The sequence below is a fragment of the Orcinus orca genome, chromosome 15 (genome assembly GCF_937001465.1).
Source record: "Orcinus orca chromosome 15, mOrcOrc1.1, whole genome shotgun sequence".
NCBI classification, from domain to species: domain Eukaryota; kingdom Metazoa; phylum Chordata; class Mammalia; order Artiodactyla; family Delphinidae; genus Orcinus; species Orcinus orca.
In genome coordinates, this window is record NC_064573.1 from 3,434,310 (window position 1) to 3,446,473 (window position 12,164).

General features: G+C 45.6%; 1 pseudogene; it reads right to left on the reverse strand.

Annotated features, from left to right (window-relative positions):
* Nucleotides 1-4,960: 4,960 nt before the first annotated feature.
* Nucleotides 4,961-10,825, reverse strand: LOC101286484 (frataxin, mitochondrial-like; annotated as a pseudogene).
* Nucleotides 10,826-12,164: the final 1,339 nt, after the last annotated feature.

A 12,164-nucleotide genomic window follows, 5' to 3' on the forward strand; every position in this document is an offset into this window, starting at 1 on the left:
GCAAGTGAGTGGATGAACAAAGAATGCAGTGGGTACACAGGTAGCTAAGAATAAAGGGGGGACCAGAAGACAGGGAACACGTTACAGTCTCTCCGTAGGCGGCAAGCCTTTCCTTTATCGGAGGAAAGGTTTGCAGGCTGAGGGTTCTTATTCCGCCTCCCTGTGGTTGAGGTTATGCAGCTAGTTAGCAGAAGATGACTTAACCAGCCCGTGGGCTCTTAGCTGTAACGTTTTCCTCTCCATCTCTAGGGCTGCCGGTGGAAAGAAGCAACTGCATACAGAGATAAAGAGTTGGGACTCTAGTGAGAGAGAGAGGGAAGCAGCCAATGGCATTGACAGGATTTATGTGCCAGAAGGGAGAGTCAAGATGTGCAAGGTGGGAGAGACACCCTTTCTGTTTACATGATGCTAACGGCTGAAATTATTTTTCAGAAGCCAGAAAAATTGGCAGAGGCATTTGGAAGGTGAACAGATTCCAGTTCAAAAAGTAAGAAATAAAAAATGATTCAATAAGAAGAAAGATGAAGAGGGGGAGACCTCGCCCCATTTCAGATGTCAGCATCATGGGGTTTATTACAAAGGGAGCAAAGAAAAACCATCTGAGAGATCATGGGAAAAGAAGTCTTAGAATGACAAAGCATGTGTGGAGTATTTGATGCAAAATTAATATATAACCGTTTATGATGAGAATGAAATCACAATGATATGTACGTTGTGTGGATAACTTTATGGAAAGCTCAAAAAATAATAAGATAATGGGCATGGAAACATCATGTAAAGAGGCCACTGAGGTGGAGGAATCGTAAGCTAAATTATGTCTCCGTTTTGATATACAAGCCTATTTCTAGTGTGTGCTTTTGCCCGTATTGTAAACTCTGGAAGACAAGAAAGGGTTTCCTCATGCCAGCTTCTGACTATCCGGCATTGTACCAGGCACTGGAGAACAACATGAAATAAACTGAGGCACAAATACAATGACTTTCATAATAAAGTATCATTTAATAGCGTTGACCTGGAAGGAATGTAAAATTATCTTTACAAATCAGGTGCATTTAGGCAGACGAAAGACAGCGCAATAGGCCCACTGTGGTCCGATTTGGCAAAGAGTCCAGAGGCACTGAAGCTGATTCAGTGAGAACAAGGCACCTCTTGTAGAAGAAAGAAAACTATCTAAGAATAACCTGATCTTTGTCTGCCACTTACCTGTGACCATAGCTACATGCCTTAAACTCTATTGACAAATAGATATGCTTTATATAGACATCTATGGAATTCTCTCTAACTGTAAATGTAATACATCTTGTTAAATTACAAACAATACAATTTAAAAACCTGTAATTTCATTGAGTGCACATAATTACTTTTTTTTTTTTTTTTTTTTTTTTTTGCGGTACGCGGGCCTTTCACTGCTGTGGCCTCTCCCGTTGCGGAGCACAGGCTCCGGACGTGCAGGCTCAGCGGCCATGGCTCACGGGCCCAGCCGCTGCGCGGCATGTGGGATCCTCCCGGACTGGGGAACGAACCCATGTCCCCTGCATCGGCAGGCGGACTCTCAACCACTGCGCCACCAGGGAAGCCCCACATAATTACTTTTAACGTTTTGGTATGTTTTCTTCTAGTCCTTATTACACGTACCAACTTTTGGTTTTCTTCGTGAAATTAGTATAACACCGGACATAGTTTTTATTCTGCTTTTACTAATAATTTTTTTAACATCTTTATTAGGGAATAATTGCTTTACAATGGTGTATTAGTTTCTGCTTTATAACAAAGTGAATCAGCTATACATACACATATATCCCCATATCCCCTCCCTCTTGCGTCTCCCTCTCACCCTCCCTATCCCACCCCTCTAGGTGGTCACAAAGCACCAAGCTGACCTCCCTGTGCTATGCACCTGCTTCCCACTAGCTATCTATTTTACGTTTGGTAGTGTATATATGTCCATGCCATTCTCTTACTTCATCACAGCTTACCCTTCCCCCTCCCCATGTCCTCAAGTCCATTCTGTACATCTGCACCTTTATTCTTATCCTGTCCTTAGGTTCTTCAGAACCTTTTTTTTTTTAGATTGCATATATATGTGTTAGCATATGGTATTTGTTTTTCTCTTTCTGACTTACTTCACTCTGTATGACAGACTCTAGGTCCATCCACCTCACTACAAATAACTCAATTACATTCCTTTTTATAGCTGAGTAATATTCCATTGTATATATGTGCCACATCTTCTTTATCCATTCATCTGTCGATGGACACTTAGGTGGCTTCCATTTATTCTGCTTTTAAAACTTATTTCATTTTGAGCATCATTAAACATCATTTGAAAACACTCTCCTAATCCTGTGTAACACTCCTTCTCATGGATGCACTGGTTAGTCAACAGATGGCTAGTAATCGTTCATTATGTGCAAGGTCCTCAGATCAGCCCTAGAGCTGCAGCTGGGAGCAAGGAGATGCGGAAGGATGGAGAGAGAAGGAAATGCAGCATTAGGAACACGGATACACGTGTGCCATGGCGGCAGCCGTTTGGTTTATCTGTTGTTTCTGACATTGTAACCAACCACCAGGGGCCTGCGTGGCAGGCGTCAGAGCCTGAGCCTGGACTGAGATTCAGATTCAGGTGGGCAAGCCTGCTGACCAGGTGGGCAAGGGCCCCAGAGCAGTTTTCTGGAGGAGATCAGGGTGGAGGATGAGAGGGAGGAAGAAGTTTTCCCTGTTACAGTTCTGGGAATGGAGTCCATAGGGCTGGGAAGGATGCCCGTCTGCCTGACCCCATGAACTTGACCCTGACCTCCAAGAAGAGAAAGGCAGTGGTCAAAAGAGAAAAGTGTTTCCAGGAGGGCTTCCAGGAGATGCCAGACACAGAGGGGCCACCAGAGTCAGATGCCACTGTGCCCCTCAGGGTCAGAGCTGGAAGCCCATGGAGACCGTAAGCCTGGTGTGGATGACGCATTGGCAGGTGAGGCCCAAGAGTGGCGAGCAGAGCTCCAGACGCCCCTTGAGCACAGGAGATGGTGAAGGCTTTATGGTCGCCATGGTAACTGTAACTGTGGCTCTTACTTGCTTTTGTGCAGGTTTTCCGGGGTCTTTAAGGAATAGTTGCTGTTGGAAGGTGCTTTCCACAGGGCTGGAAGCTGTATGTCAGCAGATGGAGCAGAGAGTTCCTCCTGATGGGGTGGCCAAGAGACCTAAAGGAAGTGGGTACCTGAGAAGGGGGATTACTGGATCCACAGGTGTGCAGTTAATCAGGGCTCTGACCACACAAGCAAGCGAGATCTCCAGGTGGGCAGCAGTGACCTGCCCCTCGCAGCAAAGTGGGACAGTGCCCATCCCCCCTGCAAGCACGCTGAGAACTTATCTTATCTTTGCCAATTTGATAAGTTTAAACAGCACGTCCTATTAATTTTTGTTTTTGTATACCAAAAAAATGGATTTTTTTACATATTGATAAATTTCTATTTTCTTCCTCAGTTAAATATCTGTTTATGTCTCTTTAAAAAAAAAAGGAATAAAAATGTTTCCTCTGCGGACTGCTATCTACAGAGTTAGGATGTTAACTCTTTCCTTTTTTTTGACTTATAAACAGAAATTTATTGCTCATCGTTCTGGAGACTGGGAAGTCCAAGATCAAGGCCCCAGCAGACTGGTTGTCTGGTGAAGGCCTGCTTCCTGGTTCATAGACAGCCGTCTCCTAGCTGTGTCCTCACATGGTGATGGGGATGAGCGAGCTCTCTGGGGTCTCTCTTCTAAGGGCACTGATCTCATTTATGAGGGCTGTGATTCGGGGTTAGGATTAACACCTTAACGTTCAGCCTACAGCCCCGGCTTAGCACGGTAATGGAACAATAAAGGATGAGTATTTGAACGTGAATTCAACTGAAATTCGAGTAAAGCAAAACCCAAAACCATATACTTACTCTATAGCTTAAAAAAAACTGTTCACGGTCATCTCCTCTACTGGAGGGAATTAAAGTGGGCCTGTTAGGTTGCCTGACAGGAACACTAAATGTCTAAATTGGGAATCGACTATATTCTATCTAGGTTAACCCTCTCTGTTAACAGGGGAAAACAGAGGTCTAGGGAGTTGGAGAAACTTGCCCAGAGACAGACAACTACTTTTGGGCTGGGCCAAGTGTAAGAGCGGGGTTCCTTTCATTAATACCAACATCTTTTCATTTATGTGGCCTTTCACAGTTTGCCAAGCACCTCCTGAGCTCCGTGACCTCATTTATTGTACTATATCCATGAGCTTACAGAGGTGGCTTTTGGGGGAGTTTTTGCATCCTCAGACCAGTGTTGCAATAGCTTATTCTTAAATTTTAAAAATATATATGTACACACACGTGTAACTCTGTGTGTACATCTATATGCACATATGGAAGACACAGCACCACATCTCCCTGTGTCACCCCATGCGGGCCACACCCTGGCAGTCACAAAGCACAAAGAGAAAATGGTCTTCGGTTTGAGAATTCCCGAGTTGCCACTGATGCTTCAATACCAAAGGGCTTAGAAGTGTTTACACTTTCAAGGGGAGTAGGAACGTTTTAGGTTTCCCTTTAATGAGTCTCATTTTGAGACAGGATGGCAAGGTTGGCCAGACGCTCTTCAGGCCGTTTTTGTAGTAAGTCTTTCAAAGAATGAATAGTGAAGCCAATTCATTTCTCCTCCTGGAATTTGTCCTTCTTCTTTTTCTTTGTCGTGAGGTTATATATAAAGGTATGGGCATACAGACATTACGAAAGATAAGGGCTATCACGTGAGGGAGGAAATCAGACAATAAATCCAAAGAAAGCTATGGAAATTAAAAATCTGAACCCAGCGGCAGGGCGGGAGGTGACACAGTCTTTTCACAGAGCCGTTACACGCCACGCAACTGTCCTCAAAAGCATGAATGGAAAAAGCTAGCCATTCAGCTGCAGAACAAAGCTGGGGTCTTTGTTTAATGTCTTTAGCATTAGGCCGGGCAGCAAGTACATTTTCCAGGGTAGGCCAGAGAAGATAAGTCCAGTTTGGGATTTCTGTGGGTTGTTTTTTTTTTTTTAAGTTTTAATTTATTTATTTTTGACTGTGTTGGGTATTCGTCGCCGTGTGTGGGCTTTCTCTAGTTGCATCAAGCAGGGGTTACTCTTCGTTGCGGTGCGCTGACTTCTCATTGCGGTGGCTTCCCTTTGTTGTGGAGCATGGGCTCTAGGTGCTTCAGTAGTTGTGGCTCATGGTCTCTAGAGTGCAGGCTCAGTAGTTATGCACATGGGCTTAACTGCTCCACGGCATATGGGATCTTCCTGGACCAGGGCTCGAACCCGTGTACCCTGCATTGGCAGGTGGATTCTTAACTACTGTGCCACCGCGGAAGTCCCCAGTTCGGGTTTTAGGGCTTGAGTCAGCTCTGTGGCCAGCAGCTCGTGGAGGGACACACCATCGTGGGAGGACACCCAGTTTTTCCCAGGCCAGTGGTAACACTTGGGGCCGCCGGATGGTGAAGATAACCAGATTTGCTTGTTTGGGGTTTGCTTGTTGATCACGTACGTTCCTAGATCTCCGCGCAGTTTAATTGCTAAAACACCACTCCCAAAGGAGACATCATCGCCTTCAAATGTGTAAGGTTTGTCTGCAAGGTCTTCAAAAACTCTGCTAAGGAGTCCAGCGTCTCCTCGGCCAGTCTTTCATAGGCGGAATTGTCCTGAGGGCCAGCGTCACCCAAAGCTCCCGTTGTCTTCAAGTTCATCCAGCAGACGCTCTGCTTTTTGACATTCAGGGTCTGGTTGAGGCAGCGGAAGTTCAGACTGGGCTGGCTGCGCGCGCGGGCCGCGGCGGTCCCGGAGTGCAGCCCCGGCAGCCGTACTGCGGGGGTCCTTCGTTGGCCGCGGGGCCCCTGCGCGGGCCTGGACAGAGCCGGAAGGCGCCGAGCGAGCGGAGCAAGAGGCTGGCAGCCACGGGGCGTCCGAGCGTCCACGTGCTCAGAACGTTAACTCTTTAGTTTCATGTTTGTTGCAGATCTTGTCGTCATTTGCATCTAGGGTAATTCTGTACTAACAGCCCAACCTTATCAAAGAAAACAGGGGTTAAATCTTGAACAGAAATGTTGCTCTCATGTAGGAAGTTAATGGCTAACGGTGAAATTTATTTTTTTAGTATTTCAAGATTTCTAGCACTGAAAGGCTATAACAATATGAATAGCAAAGCACATCCGTGTAGATTTTCTTCTACATGATGCTTTTGTTTTCAAAATTGTAAAAGAAATTCCTGTCACTGGAGAATTTCATTCTGCATCTTCTTTTATAGATGGTGCTCTCATTCATTCTGTAAATTCTAGCCACTGAAACTCCAGTTCATCGTTCTACCAAATACAATTGTCACATAAGCCTAGAGGATTTTTTTTTCCTTTGAAGGGGGAACTACTTTATTCCCAAGTAACCAAATACACTTAGAGTGTCTAACAGAAATAAATGGTGCGTTTTCTCTCAACACTTAAAATGCTTTCAATTAAAAAACTTTTCCAGAGAGAGAGGAAAATTGCCAATGCTGAGATTTAGGCACTAATCGTATTCATTTTGAAATGTGATAGATATTAGGTATTGTGGCAGGTTATGAGATAATATTCATCTCTCTTGTAAAACATATATTCCCATGAGGTAGATGGAAAGTATTAGGTGTTTCGGCCAGTATAAAGTGTATTTCATTTCCAGGAGGCTTTTCTCATCAGGACTTTCGGGAAGACCCTGAAAATGAGTATCTGTGTCCTTTAGTGTTTGTGACCTGCTCACGTGATAATTCTGGCGATTATCACTCTCGTCCCGTGACTGGGGCAAGGACACGTCTCCACATCATTGGGCTCCTTCTTGGAATGTCCCACAGCACAGAATTACGTATTCAGTTCCCCCCCACCCCCGAAACAGGGAATGTTCACAAGTCCTCCCACTTGCCTGCTGAGATATCTAAACCTGATTTCCGATACGGATGGAGCTTGTGCTACCACACAAATCCATCGCTTTTCTAGGAAACCTTTTAAAATCTCAGCGTTCATCCCCAAATGCTAAAGTTAGTCATGAGATGTCACTTTCTAATAGTGAACATTTGGGGGAAATGAGACGGTGGTCATGTTTCCAAGCAGGGTCCAGGATTTGCCTTTACGTCTCAGCGCATCTCAGAATGAATGTCCCTCATGTCACTCATCCTGTTAGCAGGTCACTGTGGTCCTGAAAGAGAGGACACGGATGGAATTGGGGCAACCCTCTGCATTGTGAGGGGAGGGACACATGCAGCCCATCACCCCCATAAGTGGCCCCGGTTTCATCCTGAATGTGTTGGCACGGCCTTGGGGGAACTTCTTCCTCTGTAGTCATGGCACCTGGGTGCACAGTCTTTGCCCCGGGGCTGCCAAAACCAGACCTGAGCCCCCATCCATCACCAGGTAATTCTGAGAAAGGAAAGCACCTAAGGACATGTGAGTGTGTGACTCACTTTTAACCAAGGCGGAAAGGGCTGCGGGCAAACGATGACACTCCTGTAGCTCCTCCCTCTAAGTCTTCCAGTAGAAAAGAACCATCAGTACAGTAGCCAGGACATGGAAGCAACCTAAGTGTCCATCTGCAGATGAATGGATAAGGAAGATGTGGTCCATATATACAATGGAATATTACTCAGCCATAAAAAAAATGAAATGATGCCATCTGCAGCAACATGGATAGACCTAGAGATTATCATAGTAAATGAAGTAAGTCAGAAAGAGAAAGACAAATACCATATGATATCACTTACATGTGGAATTTAAAATATGATACAAATGAACTTACTTATAAAAAGAAACAGATTCACAGACATAGAAAACAAACTTACGGGAGTTCCCTGCTGGTCTAGTTGTTAGGATTCCGTGCTAACTGCCATGGGCTGGGTTCAATCCCTGGTCGGGGACCTGGGATCCCACAAGCTGTGCAGTGCGGCCAAAAAAAAAAAAAGAAAAGAAAAGGAAAACAAACTTGTGGTTAGCAAAGGGGAAAGTGTGGGGAGGAATAAGTTAGGAGTTGGGGATTAACAGATACACACTACTACATATAAAGTAGATAAACAGCAAAGTCCTACCCCATAGCACTATGTTCAATATCTTGTAATAACCTATAATGGAAAAGAATCTGAAAAAGAATAGGTATATACAGAATCACTTTGCTGTACACCTTAAACATTGTAAATCAACTCTACTTCAATAAAAATAAAATAGAATAGAATTAAATTAAGTTAAATTAAATTTTAAAAAAAGAACCATCAGACAAGGAGTTTTTCAGGTATGAACTGTGTCCACACCTGTGAAGTGATGTGCCCTTTGCTTCGAGAAATTGGACCAATTCGGGGATTCATTAGAACAACAGTGGAGGTCATGATTGGGGCTTTGTGGCTGACCTGTCAGCAGGGTCCCCCAGACCCATGCCTGTGGGCACAGTCCTGGTTGTAGGCTGGACTGAAAGCAACAGGTGTGTCACGGGTTGTGACCCTAGGGATCTAGTGTTGCTACCCTGTTATGGCGACAGTCATGAGCACATCAGTGTCATTCCTTCTAAAGAATTGATTCTCTGCTGGGAAAATATATACTCAGATCTCTTTCTGGATCCCCGACCGTATTTCTTTCCACCACCCCTAAAACACCTACTTTGTTCTTCATCCTCTTTGTCATTCAAACTCCAGTATCAAACCCACAGCAAATCCTGTGGGCTTCGAGCTGAAACATTTTTCAAATCTGCTCATTGGCCCTCAGCCTCCACTCTCTGCACTTCCCTCGGTCACGGAACAGGGAACATTTCTGGGCATGTGACGATTACATCTCCCAACCTGCCTTGCAGCCGGCCGTGGCCACCTCAACGTAGGCAGATGCAGTATGAACCCCCGGGCTTCCGGTTCTGTGATGACAACAGTGGGTCAAACTGGACCACCCTCACCCGGTAGTCACTTCTGCCACCACCCAGAACACACCCCAGTTGCCACTTGTCTACAAACGAACAATCGAACAAATGTCTGTTTGCACTTCCCACACCTTTGTCCTCTCAGAGGAGGAGCCACCCTTTCTCCTGTTCAGGCTAACCCTTCGCCGTGCTCCTGATTCTATCCTCTCTTTATCCATCTTAGATGTTGTGCCATGAATTATTTCCTGGACTCTTCATTTTTTCCTCCCTACTGCCTGTTTTCTTAAAGTCTTTGAACCTGGGACGTTCAGCCATTCTTTAAAACCCTCCCTCTGCCTTGTCATCTTTGCTCGGATTCATCTTAACCCTTCCCTTCACAAAACCAAGCGACTTGGAATCCTTCCCCATCAACTATTCATTGTTATTTCTTTTGGAAAAAATACCATTTGTTGTTTTCCTTTTTCTAAATACAAAAATAATACACATTCACTGCAGAATATTTGGAAGGTCTAGGCAAGCATACAGAGGAAATAAAAATCGCATGTAATCCTATGACTTGGCAATAACTCATCATTCATACGTGCATTTTTTTCATATGTGCACTTAAAAAAAGTACAACTAGGATCACATTTTTCTATTCTGTTGTTTCTCCTTAACGGTAAATCATGAACCTCTTCCCATGTCAAAAACATGATTTTTAAATGGCCTTTTTGTATCCCACTTTCTGGACATGCCAAAAGGTACGTGGTCCTATCCTCACTGGTGCTCAGTCCAGGGGTTTAGATTTTCTTGTTCTGTGAGAGCTTCCTGGACCACCAGCTCTCATGTACGTTCTTTACTGATGTGGAATTAACACAGATTCAAAACACTGCACCAAGTGACACGCACATATCTGGAGGCTCTTGAAGCATAACTGCTGAATTGTTTTCAAAGATGGTTGAATCGACATGTGCTACAAAGAACAGTGTGGGAGAGGATCCGTGTGCCCCTATTCTTGCTAATTCACAGCCAACCCAATGAGTGAAAATGTTTGCATTTTAGTTTGAGGCCAACTATGTGACTGCATTTGCCTTTGCCATTGCTGCGTCTCCCTTTACGAAAACAGTCTGTCCTGTTGTGTTTTCTCACCTTCCATCTAACCTGTTTCTAGTGTCCTTATTTGCTCATTAAAAGAAAAAACTCTTTATGCATCATTACTATTAATTCTAGTTCGTCAGGAATACCTTTGCCAGCTTCTCATTTGTCTTTCCATTTCTTGTTTATGGAAGTGATTTTAAAAAATATGGATGGGGGGCTTCCCTGGTGGCGCAGTGGTTGGGAGCCCGCCTGCCGATGCAGGGGACGCGGGTTCATGCCCCGGTCCGGGAGGATCCCACATGCCGCGGAGCGGCTGGGCCCGTGAGCCATGGCCGCTGAGCCTGCGCGTCCAGAGCCTGTGTTCCGCAACGGGAGAGGCCACGATAGTGAGAGGCCCGTGTACCGCAAAAAAAAAAAAAAAAAAAAAAAAGGATGGAATCAAACCTATCAATATTTTTTCTGCTTCTTTTGGCCTTCCCCTTCCCCCAGTCGTTCCCCTACCGCCTGCACTCAATCTTCTCTCCCTACACGTTGCTAGACTCTTCTCCAAGCCGACAGCAGCCGGCAGCCCCAGCTGTGCCCCCTAAAAAGCATCTTTGCTGCTCTTTGCCTGTTGTCTGGCTGAGGAACTGTGCTCTCTTGGGTTTCCCCCTGCATCTCAGATCGTATTTTTAAAAGTTTATTTATGTATGTGTTTCTTTGTTTTTAATAGGTAATAGAGAGGTTTTAGGTTCTCGGCAAAATTACGAGAAAGGCACAGAGATTTCCCATGCCCCTCTGCTCCCCACGCAGGCACAACCTTCAATATCAATGTCATTATCAATGTCAAGGGAGCCGCACTGAGGCGTCATGGTCAGATCGTCTTTGTCTGCCTTCTCTGTGTCTGCCCTTGCCTCTCACACCGGTGTCCCTGGGGTCTGGTTTTGGTTGTCTTCTCTCCCCATCCTGCCGCCTCTCTCAGGGCACGTGCCCCTCCCAGGAGTGATGCGCTGGTCCTTTCAGCACCACACCTTCAGTTCAGCCCCTCTCTTGGCCTCCACACCTGTACTGTCAGCTGCTCACTGTGTCCCTTCAGAAAAACGTCCCAAAGCCATCCTCACACACCCTATTTCTCTTCCTCATTCTCTTCTTTGGTGCAAATCCCCGTCTTCTGCTCCGTTCCCTAAACTGGAAATGCTAGAATCTTCCTTCACATCCCACATGTAATCACTGAGCATATCCTGCTGACTCTTCTTGTAATTTCTTAGATCATACTCCCCTCCCCTCCCACCACACTGGCATAATTCAGACCTGTTTTTACCTTAACTTTGCAATAAACAGATCGATTTCACAGTTAAGAGTTCAGGGTATCTAGCAAACAGGTACGTCATTTGTAGAACAGAAGTGATCTGAGCGCTTGTATGGTTGCTTTGAGGTTTAAATAAGGTGAAAGAGGTAAAGTACTTAGCGTGGTTCCTGGTAGATAGGAAGGGTCCAGTAGATGTCAGCTCTTATAATTAATTATCACACAGCTTCTGAGTCACACATCCACAAGGCCGATTGCCACATTGCTGCCATAATTCTCTTCCTAAAATGCAAACCAGATCCCTGTCTCCCTGAATATGTCCGTGGTAAAGGCTAAACACCTTAATATAACACAAGACTGTCCACGAGGAGCCCTGCTTACACCTCTGGCCCTGTGTCTCCTGATCTTCACCCCATGTTTCAGCCTTGCTGAATGTAAGGGTCGGCTATTGCCTTAATAATGTCACGTAACAACCATCCCCAGGTGCCTGGGTCTGCAGGATGAGTCTGATTTGGCTCCAGTGGGTTAAGATGGGCTTAGCCAGCATGTGGGCTGCAGACTGTAGTTGGGGTTTAAGTCTGCTCCATTTGTGTGTGTTCTGGGGCCCAGACTGAAGGCACAGTCACCGCTTGGTGTCTGCTCCTTTCATGGCTGATACTTATTGACCAGAGCAAGTCACAGGACCAAACCCAGCGTCCATGATGTGGGGAAGTACACTGTGCCCGCAGTGGGGGAGGGAAGGGGGGATGCTTGCCAGCAGTAACCCAGCCTGCAGCACTGGGTTGCTGCCCCCACCTCCCCAGGAGCCCTGCTGCTTTACACTCCTTGCCTTTGCCATTCAGCTCTTTTGTGAGATGGCCTCACCATGCCCCCCTCAACTTTCTTCCACTTAACCAACGTGCATC